Source organism: Mastigoproctus giganteus, chromosome 4 (assembly GCF_048544385.1).
Source record: "Mastigoproctus giganteus isolate SK-2022 chromosome 4, ASM4854438v1, whole genome shotgun sequence".
Taxonomy (NCBI): Eukaryota; Metazoa; Arthropoda; class Arachnida; order Uropygi; family Thelyphonidae; genus Mastigoproctus; species Mastigoproctus giganteus.
Genome location: NC_143578.1, coordinates 89,164,552 through 89,183,545, shown reverse-complemented (window position 1 = coordinate 89,183,545; position 18,994 = coordinate 89,164,552). Strand labels below are relative to the sequence as shown.

The 18,994-nt window shown below is 35.9% G+C and overlaps 1 protein-coding gene across 1 annotated transcript in view; it reads right to left on the bottom strand.

Annotated features, from left to right (window-relative positions):
- Window positions 1-6,826, bottom strand: part of mRpL2 (mitochondrial ribosomal protein L2) — a 111,918-nt gene extending 105,092 nt beyond the window's left edge. Inside the window, exon 1 of the mRNA XM_090372791.1 lies at window positions 6,778-6,826. The gene's annotated coding sequence lies outside the window, so the exon portion shown is untranslated. The remainder of the gene's footprint in view (window positions 1-6,777) is intronic.
- Window positions 6,827-18,994: the final 12,168 nt, after the last annotated feature.

Below are 18,994 nucleotides of genomic sequence, written 5' to 3'. Positions count from 1 at the left end.
TTTAGAGCATGTTGAAGTTGAAAGAATTTGAAGGAATCGAAAGTAAGAACACATTTAAAAATTTACCTCGTGACACGTTATTAAGGATAAGTTATTAATGCAACAGAGTAATTTTAAATTAAATAAAGAAAATAATGATACTATTGACAATGAGGAATTGAAAGAAATTTTAAACATATGCTACCTGGAATCGTGATATATGAAAAAACTTTCTCCGTGGCAAGACGGTGAAAAACGAATAACAAATTTAAGTTTTCTGATAAAATATGAAATAAAAATTAATGATTTTAGAGATTTTGTCGAATACAGTTTATCTTTAAAATCGAGTGAAATTCCCTCTTCAATTAAGAAAGCCAGAAATATCTTTGAAACCATTGCGATTAGCAGTGCTTTCAGCGTAATGAATAATATTGTATAAATGAATGAATAATGTTGACAATTAAACACATTACAGATTATGATTACCATACATCTAAATGGAAAACCACTTCTTCAATTTGATACGGATCATTACGTCAAATCATTCCTCTGTAATCATTACTCAGCTACTGAGCAAAGCGGAAGTTCGACAACAAATATTAATAAAAAAGTAAACTGTATGTGGCAATTTTTAGAATAAATTTTTCTTGAATATTTGTATAATAATTTTTTTTATGTAATCTGTGATTATTGTGTACCTTTTCTAGAAGAGTTTGTTTTTTATGTAATATTTGTTTTTATATTGTAGAATGTTTTGTGATAGTTTTTGTGATATGGGAAATATTTCGTGTTATTTTTTATTCACAATATTAAAATTTTATCATGAAAATAAAATGCATCCATTATATTTCTCTAATTAAAAAAAAAAAAAGAGAGAGGAATAAAAAAAGTGGCATGTGTCCCGAACACGCATGGTACATGGTTTTATGTGAATCCTTCGCGTTTCTTTTAGGTACAGTATTTTGATTTGTATATTGATTACGAAATAAGAGCTTTTGTATTGTAAATATTTTATTAAACATTCGCAAATTTTTATAATTTGTGGAAAACAAGATACAATGGATTTATGATAACTAAAGTAGCTGATGTGTACCTGCAATTGCAACGTATCTAAATGACTCTAGAAAATAGCATCGATTGAAGTACCTTGTAGTTGAAACAACATATGCCACACCCTTCGGGGCACCTAACAATGGTACGAAAATGCGAGATGAAAAAATAAATTGTTGACAAATATTTGTATTGTTGTAGTCAATACTTACTTCAGGAAGTATGATTGTGACCTATACTATTAAAAGGTTAGAACTCGAGATAATATTGTATCCAGGTATCATCGTAAAGAGGAGTGGGCACGAGGACCAGGCAGACTCGAGATATCACACCGGTCATGAAAAATGCGTCACGCGCTCTAATCACATTACTAGTGAGTGCTCGGCACAGACTAGTACTGTGAAAGTGGAAAGCGCCTCTGGCGGAAGCCTGCTGCGCATGACGTCACGTCACTTCTGCGGATTCCTGCTGTAAGTTGTTTCATATCAAAAAGTCGGCAAAACTGCGAGCCCATTGTTAAAGTATTCACAGCTCACCACTGCATAACACCCCCCCCTATTGTCGTGTCTGTCCTTTCTATATACATTATACTCCCCATATTCGCATTCTGCATCCCTTATACCTGAGTAATCTGTCTCCGATATCCCCAAAATGTCTGCATTCGATGACTTGACCAGCAGTTCAAATTCATCAAATTAATTTCTGCAAGTTAAGGTTACCATTTTAAAATATATTATATTTAATGTCAATGGAACTATTCATTTCATGTTTCATGCTTGTTATTATGCTTCTTCCAAATTGGGATTCTGTCCATCTGTAAGTTATATAAAAAGTGAAATAGTTTATTTTACTCTGGATTTAGCTGTTAAAATAGTCTATCAACTCTATTCATTGTTCTTATTTGGATACACTTATTGGCTACTCATAGTGTTTTGTCATCAATAAAATGAATTAAATAAAACTGCACAGCAAATTTATATCAGAAAGTTATATATATCATTGCACAGAAAATTTATGTCAGAAAGTTATATATATCACTTCACTGGCAAGTGTGGCAAGCTTTTGGAGGCAAAATAGCTCCACTGGAAATTAAAGCTCATGTAATTTTTGACCAATGGGCAAGGTTCAAAATGGAAAATTTAAAAAAAAAAAAAAAAAAAGGAACACTTGCTAATAAAATACTTTATTTTTAATAATAATGTAGGTAAATGACATTAGCAATGTGTGTGATAAATCAGAATGGTGTTCTGGTGCACTCTTTTCCATTTGCAAAGATAGGTATTCCAGATACAAGAATAAAAGTTAAAAAAGAAAGTAAAATTTCTTTACCTGATTATGAAACTGCAACTTATTATGTGAAACACTAGTCTAGAACATGTGGAAGGAGAACAAGCTCCAAAGCAAATAAATTTTGTAATTTACACATTAATATAAATTGAGGACTTCAGAAAATAAAATGGCATTTATCAAATAAGTATACGAGCCAATAAAATTAAATAAAAAAATGATTATTTGTCAGTCAACTATGATTTGATGGGCATGTACTGGGAAAAGAAGTTGTTGAAGTGTGCCACCTCGTCACAATTCTGATTTTAATGAAAAGTCTTGGGGGGGGGGGGAGAGGGTTGAATGCTGGTGAATATAGCCTCCACATCAATTCCCAGGGTAATGGAAAAGCTTGTAGTTTGTACAATAGCTCAGCAATGTTTAAAATTGAATATGGATTTAGAGTTGCTAAAACAAGTACAGAGAAGGGCAGTGAGATTGGTTAGGGATGCAAACAGTTGCTCTTACCAAGAAAGGCTTAAGTTCTGCAAATGGCAGCATCTGGAGAATAGGCACTGCGAGGTGATCTGATTGAGGTGTATAAGGCCTTGAATGGTTTCAGCAAGCTCAATGCTAATGGATTCTTCCTCTTGCTCAAATTATGTACCTGAGGTGGCATAAATTCAAACTGAAAAAAGACAGTTGCGCAATAGATGTGCAAAAATTTGCCTTTAGCCAGCGGGTGGTTGATTGCTGGCACAAACTTCCATCTGTTGTTGTGGAAGTTGACAGCTTAAATAAATTCAAGGCTGAACCAGACAAACCTTTGGAGTGGATGGGTGAGTGAAATGGGAAGGGTTTTTTTTTTTTTTTTTTTTTTTCCGCCTGATACTGTATAAACTTGCTTTCTTGCATTGTATGCCTCTGCGCTAATGCTAAGAGAGAGAGAGAGAAGTTATTAAAGGTGATTCAGTATTTTTTTAAGTTAAATATTTGAACTATTCTCATTAATGTTTTGTTCTACAGTGATTTTGATTTCTCTTTACTTTATTCAGAATTTCTAATGTAAGGCTGCCCAGCATCCTGTATACACAAGGATTGTCCTGCATTTTTCTGTTTTATTTTTTAAATTTTAGTCCTGTAAAAGTTCCATCAGGATATGCAATTGTCCTTTAGCCAAACAGGCAACCTTGACGATTTCAGGTATATGTTATAAGATAACCAATCATGGAATTTGAGAATCATCATCAGTTCAGTTCACTTGTCACAGTGCAGGCTATTGTATTATATTTATTAGTAAGTGATCGCTGTTTAAACTAGTAAAATGCTAAAGTGCAATATATTTTTATCAAAGATTACTCTAACTCTACACTGCATACATTAATTAACTTGTTTACTGTTTAGTAAACAAGTTAATTAATGTATGCGGAGCAATACATTTCAGGCTTTTTTGATTTTTGTTCTTTTTTCTGTGGTTAACAGAAGTGAAAAGTAAATAATTATTTTGTTAATTAATTACTAAGATTATAACTTTATGGATTAATTACTAAGATTATAACTTTATGGAACCACACGTAATAGAGCTTTATGATTTTATTCAATTCAATTCAATTACAACTGTATAATATTTATTACTCTTCTTGAATATACTTTTAAGTCTCTTTTCTCTCTCTCTCTCTTCTCTCTCTCTCTCTCTCTCTCTCTAGTCTTACATAACAATACATGCGAAGCATGCACAAACATTCATATACTTACCTGGGACAAGTCATTAACTGTAATAAGGATAAATGGCTGGAAGTCAAGAGAAGAATAAATTTTAGATGGATAGCATTCAGGAAATATAGTCACATACTGAGGAGCAATATCCAAATTTCTCTAATATGTAAAATAATGAACCGATGTATACTCACCACCAAGACTTATGGAGGCGAATCTTGGGCACTCACCAAAAGAATGGAAAAGAAGCTGGAAACTACACGGCAAAGAATCAAACAAATTATACTAGGAATCAGACTGTTGGATAAGAAGAGAAACACATGGATTTTGAATGCAAACCATACAATATCTGACTTTCCACCATTTGTAATTCTAATGGGCATCACAAAGGGTAAAAAGCCAGATACTGATTGCACATACATATTAAGTGAATCTTCTGTTGCAGTGTTCAAGATCTATTGCCAGTTATTTTGTGAAAGGAGATTCATGCAATGAAACCAAAGCGATTACAGTTGCTTTTCATGCCATCAGACATCAACATTTCTTCAATTCCACTAACACAGTTAGTGGAATTGAAGAAAAACTGGAAATCAAAGACTAACATCTTTGATTTCCAGTGGATATTCTGTAATACAGAATATCCACTGACACAAGCAACCACAATGCCTAGAAACTTTCCCATTAGTGTAAAGTGATCAGACATCCCGGATTTAAGTCATTTGCGTCACATTGCAAACTGTCATGGAAAATGTAACGGATTGGACATGTAGCCTGGATACTTAATGGAAAATTAATGCAAATCATTTGCATTATGTTTGTAGGGAACCAATGGTACAATGGAAACAGTTTTTTAAGAAGTAAATATGCTATGGATGTCAACAAAAACACAACTGACAGTAGAAACCCTGAAAGCAATACTACAAGTTAAGTGCAATTTTGCTAATTCTTGTGAAGAATTTTACGAAGAAATAGCATATAATGAAGAATTATTAAGAAAAATTCACTCAGTAGAAAAATATATTTAATTATAATACTTAATTTTTCTTGTTTTTTTATTGTTAAAAGAAGTATGTATTTTTATTATTAGTATTATTTTACAGAAAAAAACTTAACCTTTTTTCACTAAAAAAAAAAAAGAAAATCGATTAAAAACATGCCCCCTCCAATGACCTGTATATCATCATTCTTCTCTTTTTTGGTGATTCCCTTCAATTTCTCTCTCTCTCTGGGTAACTCAGGAAAATTTTTTTTTGGCTGGTGCAGCAAAAGCCTCAGGCATCCTTGCACCATATAGCTAATGATGATGATAATGAAGTGTTTTTTTCCCCTTCTTATTACAATTATTTTTCTCAGTTCACATCCGTCATGCAACCTTGTGTTCATTACGTAGCGTAACACGAGGGGTACCGTATACTGAATTCAGCCATTCTGTGAAAAAAAAAAAAAAATTATGTATATATATTTTTTTTATATATACACACACGCTATACATATACACATACACACACACTATGTTTGGTTTTTTTTTTTAAGAAGTTCGATATTTTATTTTATTAATTTATGTCAAAGAAGTCAATGTATTTAATTTGTATTTTGTATGAGAATATTTTTTTTATATAAAAAATTATAAAGAATGTGTATATTGTTTCTAAGGGGGTTGAAAAATTCCCCCAGATGTCCCACATTGAATGTTAAGCATCTGGTCACTTTACATTAATGGTTCAGTGCTCTACCTATGAAAAGGGATTGCAGGTTGAATCTCTGTGAATAAGTTCACTGCTTAAAGAAACTTCAGAAATAATTGTGAAATTTTCAATTCACAAAATATCATCCTTCAGAAAACATGGAAAAGTATGCTACGTATTATAGAATTGTGAAGAAGTATACCCTCAGTGTTACCACAATGAGATCACAACATTCTCTCTAGATTTTGTTACCATTTTGATTTTCATTTTGAGAAAAATGTGATATTGCCTAACTGCTTACCAATGAGACCCCAAACATAAGGAACTCAGATCACGGTAGGCATGTCGGCCCAGCAGGAATTTGGAGTTCATTGGTTTGTAGTGACCCCTTCTGATTCACTTGAGTGGTTTGCATATCATGTCTGTCTTTCCTTACTAAACTTTTTGCTGTCATCTACTGTCTAACAGAAGTCATTTTGGTGACCTCTTCTTATTCACTCCAGTGATTCACATCTCATGTGTGTGTTTGTTATGGGGGTTTAATGGCACATAAGCTTCTGGGGCTATAGTGCGCCTTCACATCTCATGTCTGTCTGTTTTTCCTTATTACCAACTTTTGTTGTCATCTACCAACAGAGGTCTTTAGAGATTTGCTGTTCTTTTTTTCATCCCAAAATTAAAACTCATGTCTGTGCAGTAGCAAATACTAAAATAGCAATACAATTCTCCAGCGGAGGTGCACATCGCCAAGGCAACACGTGGCGAAGGTGCCTCCACAATATGAGATCAGTACACAAATACGAAAATCAGCATTGGTAATCTCATGTAATATTTTACACCATTCTATTCTAACTTAACCCATTTCTTGGTTCTGCCTCAGGTGGGGGGGGGGGGGTAAAAACTACGTCATCCATCCACGCGATGTGCTGCATTATAAACACAACTCTGGAAATCTTATCTTGCTATGGTTTTCACAAATGAGGCACTGATCTTTAGGACCCAATACGAACAATTTACAATTAATATTAACCTAAAGGGATTTAACAGTAATTTTATCAAAAGGCAAATTAAACAGAATTACCTCCTTTTACATGCCGCTTACACAAGCACCAACATTTTACCCACAGTGTAGTACTCTGCAATTTTACCAATAGATGTTGTAGTAATACTCTGTAAACAGTGTTGCCAATTTAGCGGTTTTCCCGCTAGTTTTAGCGGAATTGCTTCAGGTTTGGCGGATTAAAATATGTAATAGCGGATAGCGATTTTTTTGGCGGAATGAGTTTAAATGTAAAAATTTTAAATATATTTAGCATTTTATATATTTTGGTAATGTCACATTTAAATTAAGAAATATTTATTTAACAATATAAATATTTCATAATTGAAATGTTTTATTGATATACATCGTAAACATAGTAGGGATATCTTATTTAATAGTTTTTTTTTTATAAAGCGAAGAATCGGTTTTATATTATTCAGGGATCCACTGAGGGGAACCACAACAATTTCAGTCCGTAGTTACATTCGCGGTCAAACGATATGACCGTTGGTTCATAGCTTTAAATTACTGAATCAAATCTAAAAATATGGAAAATTTTTCTAATGATTTAGCCCCACCTTTTTTTGAAACCGCGAAGGAATGCCATTGGATTATTTTTCTTCATCGTAATTGAATCATCTGGAGAAACAAAATTATAGCGATGAATAGCCTCATCATAGGTATAATTAATGTCTCAGATCTTTATATGCAAACCATTCAACACTGATGATTCATGTACCTGACAATATTCTCTTTCTTACAATTGATAATAGTGTTTTATCTCTATTTTCTACCGGAACTAAAAAAACATCGTTTGGTAATTCTTTAGAATGCACCAAAAACACATTGTGTTATTATTAGTCGTCCTCTATTATTTTATTATTAGCTATATGGTGCAAGGAAGCCTGCGGCTTATGCTGCACCAGCGGAAAAAAAAAAAAAAAAAAACAATTCCGAATTATTGGGAGAGAGAGAGAAGAAGAAGGGAATCACCAAGAAAGAGAACATCGATGATGATATCCAGCTTGTACCCCAAGCCCATACTCACCAGATGTGAGTCCCTGGCGTTATTATATATTTTCTTTTGAAAAATGCTGATTCATCAATTTCAACTTCGATAGGTATTCCATTTTCTGAAATCCCCTAGTTAACTATCTTAATCAATTATTGATATCATGCAGCTCTCTCTCAGATCTTTGCATTTTCCAATAACAGTGTTTTTTTTGTTTTTTTTTTATTATTGATAGTTAGGACCAGAAGTATAGAAATAATAAATTTTGAGATAACGCTAATGTACTATCATCAAAAAATGATTTATGTCTAATACTCTTTGTTTTACGGCAAGGTTTCTTACAACGCCATCTAAACATATGAGTTTTACATTTACTTTTTGTTAGCCACATCTGAAGTTTGCAAACTTCACCAAAAGCTGTACTTTGCAAAATGTGATTTTTCGACAACCAAGAAATCAAGTGATTAATATTGCCACTGCATAAATTCATAAACTCCGTTAAACGGAAGTTGTTATTTTTGACTTCTTCCTCAGAATAAACTGCATTTGATATGCAATTTGGAGGTTTTTGTCTGAATAATGTAGGGTCTTAAATTTTTTTATGGCACCCATTAACAGGATTTAACCCAAATGAAAATTTACAAAGTTGGCGGGTTAAGTGTTAAAAATAACGGATTTTGAGCATGCGGCAAGCGGGAAGTATCATTAAGACACTGTCTGTGTACGTTGTAGTTGTGTCGTTAGGAAATAAGCCTCATTTAATCGATTAATAATTACTGGGAACAACAGGAGCTGACTTTGTGATCAAAAGAACAAAATCATTTATAATTAATACTAATTATAATTATTGTAATCGGGGTTTTTTTTAAAAAAAAAACAATTATCAAACGGAATGCGTCTAAACAAACAATCTCATTTTTAATAATCAAGTGCCAGTGGCTTAGCTAAGTTTTTTGGGCCCTTAGGCAAGAAATCATTTTGAGCCACTTATTTTGATTAAAATAAATTTTAATTAGGTACAATATAAAAAAATGTTGAATCATTTTAATAACATAAATATGTATTTTATTAACCATTTCTTTATAATTTTCACAAACATCAAAAACATGAACATTAGCATTAGCAAGGGGCACATGATGCGAGAAAGCAACATGTGCCCATGTGCCAAGAAAAAACCACCACTTCTCATTTCACCCATCCACCCGCTCCAAATTTTTGTCTAGTTCTGACTTAAATCTGTTTAAGCTATCAACTTCTACTACGGCAGATGAAAGTTCGTTCCAGCAATCAACCACCCGCTGGATAAAGGCAAACGTCCGCATAACTATCCTGCAAATGTCTTTCCTCAATTTTAATTTATGCCCTTTCAGCCGATTACTCTGAGAAAGAGGAAGAATCCTATCAGCATTGAGCATACTCAAACAAATCAAGGCTTTATACATAGGATATTCTGATGTGGTTACAAAGGAACTGGATGCAAAAAATAATTTTTATATCATATATTTGGATTTCAGGAAAGCTTTTGACACTGTTGTGCATGGAAGACTATTGTACAAATTGGAGCAGAACGGTATTAAAGGTAAGTTGCTACAATGTATAAAAGGATGGTTGAGTGGGAGAAGACAGAGGGTGGTAATTAATAGGTGCTGCTCTTCGTGGACCAATGTTATTAGTGGAGTCACAGAGGGTTCGGTGTTGGGTACTCTGTTGTTTTGTATATTTATCAATGATATTGATGAAGGTATATCAGACTTAGTGTCGAAGATTGCAGATGATACAAAGGGTGGCAGGGTTGTTAATGACAGCAATGGCAGTGTGCTACTGCAAGGATCTAGAAAATTTGGGCAGATGGGCTAAGAAGTGGAAACAGAAGTTTAACCTTGACAAATGCAAAGAACTGCATAAAGGTAGAAGTAACCGCAGAGAAAAGTACCAACTGTGTGGTACTACACTTAAGATGGTAGAAAATGAAAAAGACCTGGGAGTAATTATGCAGTCAGATATCAAGTTTTCTGAGCAATGCAGACAGGCATCCAGGGCAGGTCATGGGGTTTTATCAATGATATATAGGAATTTTGCTAGCAGCGAAAAGGAGGTGATTGTCCCTCAGTATAAGGCAATGGTCAGGCCAAGCCGTGAGTACTGCGTACAGGTCTGGAGGACTCATTTTAAGAAGGGTGTAGATTTGCGTGAAGGTGTACAGAGAAGGGCAACAAGATTCGTGAGGGGAATCAAGGGATCCTCTTACCAAGAGAGGCTTAAGTTCGGCAAATTGCATAAATTGGACACTAGGCACCTGCGCGGTGATCTGATTGAGGTGTATAAGGTTTGGAATAGATTGAGCAAGCTGAATTCTGATGGGATCCTTCCACTTCTTCAGATTACGAACCTAAGGGGGCATAAATCCAAATTAAGAAAAGACAGATGTAGAATAGATGTGTGGAAATTTGCCTTTAGCCAGCGGGTTGTTATTGCTGGAACAAACTTCCATCTGTCGTTGTGGAAGTTAATAGGTTAAATAGATTTATGGAGGAACTAGACAGGCATTTGGAGAGAATGGTGTGATTTTTTTTTTTTTTTTTTTGGCTGATGCTGCATAAGCTCATCCAGATGCATTCTTGCATCACATGCCGCTACCACTACTAAAACATCTCAATCAGAACACCTCGCAAGTGCCTAGTCTCCAGACACTCTAATTTGCAAAATGTAAGCTTTCTTTGTAAGAGCAACACTTTGTTCCATTCAATAACCTTGTTGTTCTTCTCTGTACTCGTTCCAACAGCTATACTAACAAAATGAGGCCTTCAGACCTGTATACAGCCTTCAGACCTGTATGTGAGGACTGACCATTGCTTTATACAAAGGGATAATCACCTCCTTAACCGTGCTAGAAAAATTCCAGTATATCATTGACAAGACACCATGAGCTACATTTACAGACCATCTACACTGCTCAGAAAACTTCATATCTGCCTGCACAATTACTTCCAGGTCATTTTCACTCTCAACCTCTGTCAGTATGGTACCACACAGTTGATACGTTACTCTGGGATTACTGCTTACCATATGCAGTATTTACATTTGTCAATGTTAAACTTCAGTTAATACCGCTCAGCCCATCTCCTCAAATTTTCTAGATCCTGTTTTAGAATCGTACTGTCATTAACAACCCTGACGACCTTCGTATCTATGAAAACTTGGATATTCAGCCTGATAAAGCATCATCAATATCATTAATGAATAGAGAAAACAACAATGGACTCAACAGTGAAACCTCGGAGATTCCACTAATAACATTAGTCCACAAAGAGCAGTGTCCATTGATTACCACTCTCTGCCTTCTGCCACTCAACCATCACGTTTTCCATAACACCAATTTTCCACCAATGCAACACTGCTTCAATTTGTGCAGCAGCCTTCCATGCACAACAGAACACAAGCCTTTCAAAGATCGAAATATATGATATCAAAATTATTCTTAACATCCAATAAAATTGGTCAGACAAGTCTTTCCCTTAAGGAACCCAGGCTGTGTCCGAGCTATAACTCAAGTCTTGTCTAGATGATCCTGCAATGCTTCTCTAACCAGTGCCTCCATTAATCTCCCAGGACCTGAGGTTAAACTAACAGGTCTTTAATTACCAGTGTCTCGCTTTGATCCTCCTTCGTGTATTGGGGCCACATTTGCACATCTCCAGTCCATGGGTTCCTACCCTGAATCCAAGGAAGCTGTCATAATTACGGCTAATGGTTTGCTTACTTCCTTTGCTGCCTCCTTTAATATAAGTGGATAGATTCCATCCAACTTATTTTTATCTTCAACAGTTTCTCTTCCACTTTACTCTCAGTTATTACAAGATTATTTGGCTTACTGTCAGAGTTTAATACACTTCTGGCATTCCCCTCCCTGAATAACTCCGCATTTCTAAATGTAGATGGAAAATATTCATTTAATTTGCTAGCTACCTGAGCAGGATCATGAACAGTTGAACCACTGATATCAAGTGGACCAATCTGATTCATCCCCTTGCTTCTAGAGTTTACATAAGGAGAGAACTCTTTTCTGTTTTTCTTTTCATCCTTTGCCTATGATTTCTCATAATTTGACTTTCCTTGCCTAACATCCGTTGTGACTTGGAGATTAGGAAGGCGAAAGAGTTCTTTAAGAACTTCAAGACCTTAAGAACTTAAAGAACTCTTAAAAAGAGTTTTTTTAAGACAGACAAACTTATATCTATTATAGGCTTCTGTTCCACCTGTTAATTTATATATATCCCATGCATTTTTCTTCTATGCCACATGTCTAAATAGTTCATCTGACATCCATTTAGGCCTAGATCTTGAACAATATTTCTTTGTTGGTATAAAAATCCGTATAGCTTCCAAGATTATTTCTTTGAATGCTTCCCATTTTGAATTTGCTGTTGGTAACATCATCGGTTGGTCCCACCGTACAGAAATTAAGTACTGGCTCAGACCACCGTAGTCACCTTTATGAAAGCAAAAACCCTTCCCTTTTCACATGATGGTAGTTACCTCTTTGAGTAAATCCCACATCAGTACACTGTGATCACTGCTACCTAGTGGTTTCTTTATCTGCAGATTCTTGATGCATGAAGAATCACTACTGATAATTATATCAAGAGTATTACTCCGTCTAGTTGCCTCGGGAACATGCTGCTGTAGAAAACAATCATCCAAGAAATATCTAAAAGCATTACTAGTGTGTGAGTGTCCAACACACAAATTCCACCCAATCTCTGGAAAATTAAAATCACCCATTATAAGAGACTCTGATTTATTGACCCACTCCATTTATTTGCACAATTGCCCATTATACTCACCAGATTCATCAGGCCTATAATAAACACCTACTCTCAATTGTTCCTTTCCCAGTGTTTATGTCGCACCAAAGAGACGCAACATTGCATTGTCCACCATCAACTGGATGCATTTCCTTAGATTTTATGTGTTTCGTGACTAACAGCATAATCCCTCCTCCCTTCCTGTACACATTGTACTGCCCAAATTACAATTCTGCACTGCTTATGTCTGTGTGACACCACGACTCTGATTTCCCAACATTATCTGCCTCTGATGTTTTGACTAGGATTTCAAACTCATCAAATTTATTAATTATACTCCTAGCATTGGTGTACACACAAGTATACATATCCCTATTTCTGTTCTTTTTTATCCTAACGCAGCCCATGTATTTAATTGTTCCATTATAACTCCCAGCTGTCCTGGAAATCCCCATTGCATTGCTTTCCAGCCTGCTGCTCAATTGCATTTCAATAGAAGCAGTGCAAGAATCCCTTTCACCTCGTCCAGCAACTACTGTTAATCTATTAGTGCGTAACCCCCCCCCCCAGCCATGCAGTTGTCTGACCCACCTAATTCTGCCTTGATAGCATCAGCACATATTTTTGCACCCTTTCTATTTAAGTGTATCCCATCCGTGTAGAGGCAGTCTCTCTCTGTTAATTTTACTCAAGGAGTAAAATTCTACCCCTTGAGCCTTATACAATCTTTTTAGAGCCGAATTAATCGACAAATCTCTCATCATATACTCCCTCCTATCATATCTCGGCAGAATTGCAGACACTTTCAAATTCAACCCTAACTCACTGCTTTTTATGAAAGTTAAATATGAAAATTAAAATTCGATTTAATTTTCATATTAAATTAAATATATGAAAATTAAAATTCGAAAAAAATTTTTTAAAATTATATTGTCATGCAAGTATTATAATAATCTTATTTTTCTTTGCATATGCATCAATCACTTAATTTATTAATTTTTCCCATGCCTCATTCGGGCCTTCTAAGCTTATCTTCATGCGATCTTCCAAACCGTTTTGTTAGCAGAATACAAAAAAAAGAATTAACTACAAGTAAAATCTCGTTGAAATTGAATTAAGGCATTTGAAATGTGGCTCTTAAGAAGATTCATGAGAATGTTTTGGACACAAAAATTTCAATTATATCTTTGCGACAGAACAGGGCACTCTCTTTTCCTCGGGGTGGGTAACTGCCCAAAAGAAATGGTCAACGGCATAGAACGTAGAAGAGATCGGGGCCTGACGACAGTACATCACCCATAGTAAACCATGAGTCATCACAAAGATATGATACCTGTATCTGAAATTGGGACCCTTACAATTGTTAGACCTAATCAAAGTAACAGGGAAGAAGTTTGTGAAAAAGGAACAAGTAAGATGGGGTTGGTAATGCAGCATATGATGAGGCATTCTTAAACCCTTCGTGAAGGAATGTTCGTGGTAATTCTTATCTGAATGAAAAACACTATCAAATAGAAACATGGAATATCAGAAGTCTCAATCAGAGTGGGAAACCAAATAGAGTACTCCAAGAAATGCATTACCCAAACATCGATATAATGGCTTTAGTGAGGCAGGGTGGCCAAATGTGGGGAGAATAGATAGAGAAAAACACTCGATAATATGCAGGAAACACTCATATAAATGACACTGCAATCATTATGAGGAGAGAAATTGCAAAATTACTAGTGAGATATTGGCCAATTCAGATAGAATCCTTATAATTAAACTAGCAGCAAAACAATTCAATATAAATAATTCAGATTTATGTACCCACTTATGATCACTGAGACATTGAAGAAGTCTACGAGAATATCCAAACAGCTATTGCGAGTATAAAATCTCATGATGTATTAATTGTCATGGAAGATCTAAATGCAAAAATTGGAAAAGAAAAACATCAACATGCATGGGGGTAACACTGCAAGGGAAAGAACAATGAAATAGCCCAAAGACATACAGTATAATTCTGTAAAGAGAACAAATTAATAATAATAAACTCAATGTTCCAGCATCTAGCCGGAAGATTCTATACGTTGAAGAGCCCTGAAGACATTATTAGAAACGAAAGAGGTTCCTTCATGATAAAAGAAACGTTTAAAAACTCCATTAGGCAAGCAAAAACATGTCATGGAGCATTATCTGAACATAGGTTCAGATAATACCCAATTGTAGTGAAAGCAAGAATAAATTTTTTAAAAATAAGAAAACCACAAGTGAAAAATAAAAGGGATGTTAAGATCTTCGGGAGGGAAGAACACAGAAAGATATTTGCAAACGAAGTATCAATACTTGTAGAAGAAAAATTGATCGAAGTAAACAGCTTCAACAAAAGTAAAGTGGATGTTAAACCAGAGCATGGATAACACCTCGGATAAAAGCATCAGAAAACAGTGTAGACAAACAAAGGAAGATTGGAGAGCATGTAAATGCAAAGAAATGGAAGAACTTGAAAGGAAGCCTAGGGACAGGAAACTATACAGAGAAGTGAAATCGATAATGTTAGTTTTAATATTTTATAAGAACTTTTAATCAAGTTACATAGACGAAAGGTAATGAATTTACAAAAAATCGCATCACGTAAAAAAAGGATTTTATAACGAACGAGTAAAAACTTGAACTGCTTCACGGGCTCGTTGTTGCTTGGCAACGAACCTCGAAGATGCTCGGTAAGATGGCGCCACCATCAATAATCATCGATGAATGATAACTAATTCTAACACCCCCACTTGATGAGGTGCATCTCCTAGCTTCCAAAAAAAAAAAAAAAAGCGTTTAACATGAGACGAATGTCCATTTGAGCTCGGCTTTACTCATGTTCGCGGCGATTGACAGCTTTCGTTAGCGAATCTGCCACCATTCACTTCGTGGTCTCCTGCAAAAATTCAACTTGACCATTTCTTGCTGCACCACGAATGAAATGATGTTGCACATCAATGTGTTTGGTGCGTGCGTGGTGAGTTGAATTCTTTGTAAGGTCCAATGTACCTTTGTTATCAGTGCGGACTAGAATTCCCCTTCCATTGTCCATAACGTTCAGTTCTTCGATCACGATGCGCAACAATAATGTCTCCTGCATAGCACATGAGAGTGTCATATACAGAATTTGTACTCAGCTTCAGTTGTTGGACGAGCCACAGTTTGCTACTTTTTGCTTGACTCATTGATCATTGCATGCAAATGCAATGATCAATGATCAACTTCAAAACGTATCTGCTCACCGATTTTCTATCGTCTCAGTGGTCGGCGAAATCTGCATCTGCGTAGCGAACGATTTTTGCTGGATCGGTCTTCGTGAAGACAATTCTTGCGTTTGTAGATCTTCTGACTGCAGACCAATGTTCTCCTCCAGGATTGGAGTTGAATTTACTCAACGCCGCCACTACAAACGATATGTCGGGACGCGTAGTTTGTGCGGGGAAAAGCAGAGCATACTGCCGATTGCAACTTGATAATTCACGTGTCGCATCTCCTCTTTTTCGGCATAACTGATCGGAGCCATGTCCTGGCTCAGTTTCTTTCCGAACTCCATCCGTGTGGCCACTGGTTTCGCATCGCTCATATTGAAACGTCTGAGGGTTTCTTCTGTGCTCTCTTGGTCCAAATATATCCCTATAGATATGGATATATCCAAAGTAGTCTGTCCATTTTCTCGATCTGTCGTGATTCGTATTCCAAGGAATGATTCGCTTCGCATAGGTCCTTCATATCGAATCGCTTCGTTAGCTCAGCCTTGAGGCAATTCTAGCTCTTCTTGTGATTTGAAAATACCATGAAATCGTCCACATAACGATCTCCTCTTCGACGATTAGGTAATAAATTCAAATATCGAACTTTGCCTGAGTAAAACCGAGGTTACGTAATTCCTTATCCAGCTTCTGGTTCCACATGCTTCCTGATTGTTTAAGACCATATATCGGCTTATGTAGTTTTTAAATATTGTGTTGAGTGCCTTTGTCTCGTTTCTGTCTACCAAAATGGGCAGACTGCTCCGTATAGATATCGTCGTCCAATTCAAGTTGCAAAAATGCCATCACATATCCATTTGGTCGATGTCCCAATCTAAAATGATAGCCAAGCAACTTAGATATCGAAGAATCGTTCCTCGCACTACGGATGTGAAACATTCTTCAAAGTTGACACCATAAACTTGCATGCAATGACGAACGACCAGCCGTGCTTTGTATCGATCCGTATTTTAGCGTCATTTTTCTTCTTTCGTTGAACCCACTTGCAGGATTCAAATTAAAATTATTATATTAGGGTCACCCGTAGTTTCTTATATATACCCATTTATGAAACGTGTCTGTAAAAATTGCGGATGTTCTCTGATCAATTTGACTGTTTTGCTGACGGAAAACTCCCAGTTTCCGGGGGGGGGGGAAAACCTTCCTATCTACTCCTGAGACTGACAAACTCAGCCACAGAATGAGAAAAGCACATTAAAGTTCCTCGCGTCATCGATGAGATTCGAACCCGGGTCTTTTCCACCATGCGTGGGGAGGACGGTGACAATTCTACTGTGCTACTCGAGGAGACCCCATTTACAGGATAAGTATAAGTATTTAAATGTAGTTTTTGCGAATCCCAGGGTTTCCCCATTAGCCGCTTTTATACTTTCGTGGTGAGGCTTTCGCCATAACCGGTAACATGCGTGTAGCCAAAATTTCCATCCTAGTATCAGGATCAGCAAACAGAGGTAGCTCCTCAAGGTCATTCCTGTCTTCTTTGAGAAAAGAGACCAATTTTCACCACATTAAACTCCATTAATAGAGTAACATTCATCATTAACAAATATATGTAGTATGTACAACCAATAGCAATCCAAATTGGTTTCAACAGTTCATCAAACAATACAGGTGCAAAGGATAATCCACTGGAGTAGCATTTCCAAAGATCAAAAAGAAGAATCTTCAGAGGTAGTAGAAATACAGTAGTTCTAATTTATAACAATAATATTGTTACTATCTAATACAAATAATCACTGAGAACTCGTAGTTAGAAATCACTTTTCTGTACACCACACCTGAAGTAAAAAGAGTCATGGGAACACAAGCCTATCTTCAGTTAAGTGATCGAAGTTCATCTCTCCTTTTGAAAACATATGTAGCAAATGTATTAAGAGCATTTAATACAACCTGAGATCGAATAAGTAAGGGTTCATTTTCACTAGTGAAGTATCCTTTCAATAAGTTGAAGTCCATGTCTATAGTCCAAATAGTAGTGACAATCAAATAAGATATGATCCACATTCTCTTCAGCTGCACTTTGTCTGTGTGGGGCTGAAGAGAATATGATCCACATTCTCTTCGGCCCCACACAAAGTGCAGTAGGAGACAATCATACATTTCAACAAGTATTCTCCTACGTCTACCTAGGGCATCTAATCAGGGATGACGGGAAAATCCTACAAGAGGACAAAAAAAAAAAAAAAAAAAAGAATTGAAATAGAATGAAAGGCATATCTGTATACGAGGAAGATCTTAACATCAAGGGAATTACACCTAGAGACCAGGAAAAGGTTGACCAAATGTTAGGTGTAGGCACCTTCTGAGACATGACTCTATACAAAAGAAGCTATTAAAAAGGGATGGTAGAAGGAAAGAGAAATAAAGGACAACAGAAAAAGAACAGGATAATCAACATTGAGGAATGGACTAATCTTTCTTATGAAGATTCTGTAAGGGAAGGATATATGTGAAGCTGTTGGAAGCTAATTTCAGCCAACCTCCTGGATCGAAACTCACGTGGAGAAGTTTCTTGCTGTGAAAAAACAATTGTATAAAATGATAATATGGCCCTTGAAGAGTGCAGTAAGAAAAAAAAAACTATCGTATTTGGACACTCGAATATTTAAATTCATATGCTGTGCTTTGTATCTTTCGTCTGTTAATTGCATGCATTCTGTGGGCGATTGTTCTGTTTTGCTGGACGAAAAACCCCAGAATTTGGGAGAAAAACCTTGCTATCTACGCCTGAGACCAACTAACTCAGCCACCGAGTGAAAAAAGCCCATTAAAGTTCCTGGCGTCATCGACGGGATTGGAACTCGGTCCTTTTCTACCCGATGTGGGGAGGACGGTGACGATATCACTATGCACAGAGAAGTAATATATGTTACTACTCTGTGTGCCGCTATGCTACACGCGCAGAGAAGAAAATTCCAAAAAAAAAAAAAAAAAAAAAAAAATGAGGCGAACATTTCAACGTCCGAGGTCTTTGAACGAATATTAAAATAAAAATTACTATTTTTCGTCGGAAGGAAATTTTATTCCACTGGTTATCCCCTTGGATTCAACAGTGGTATGCCAACCTGTAACAATATCTTTTCCGTTTTGCTCGTTTCATTTTATCATTTATGAGTTGAAAAGTATTTCTGCACTGTGGCGCTTTTCCTGAT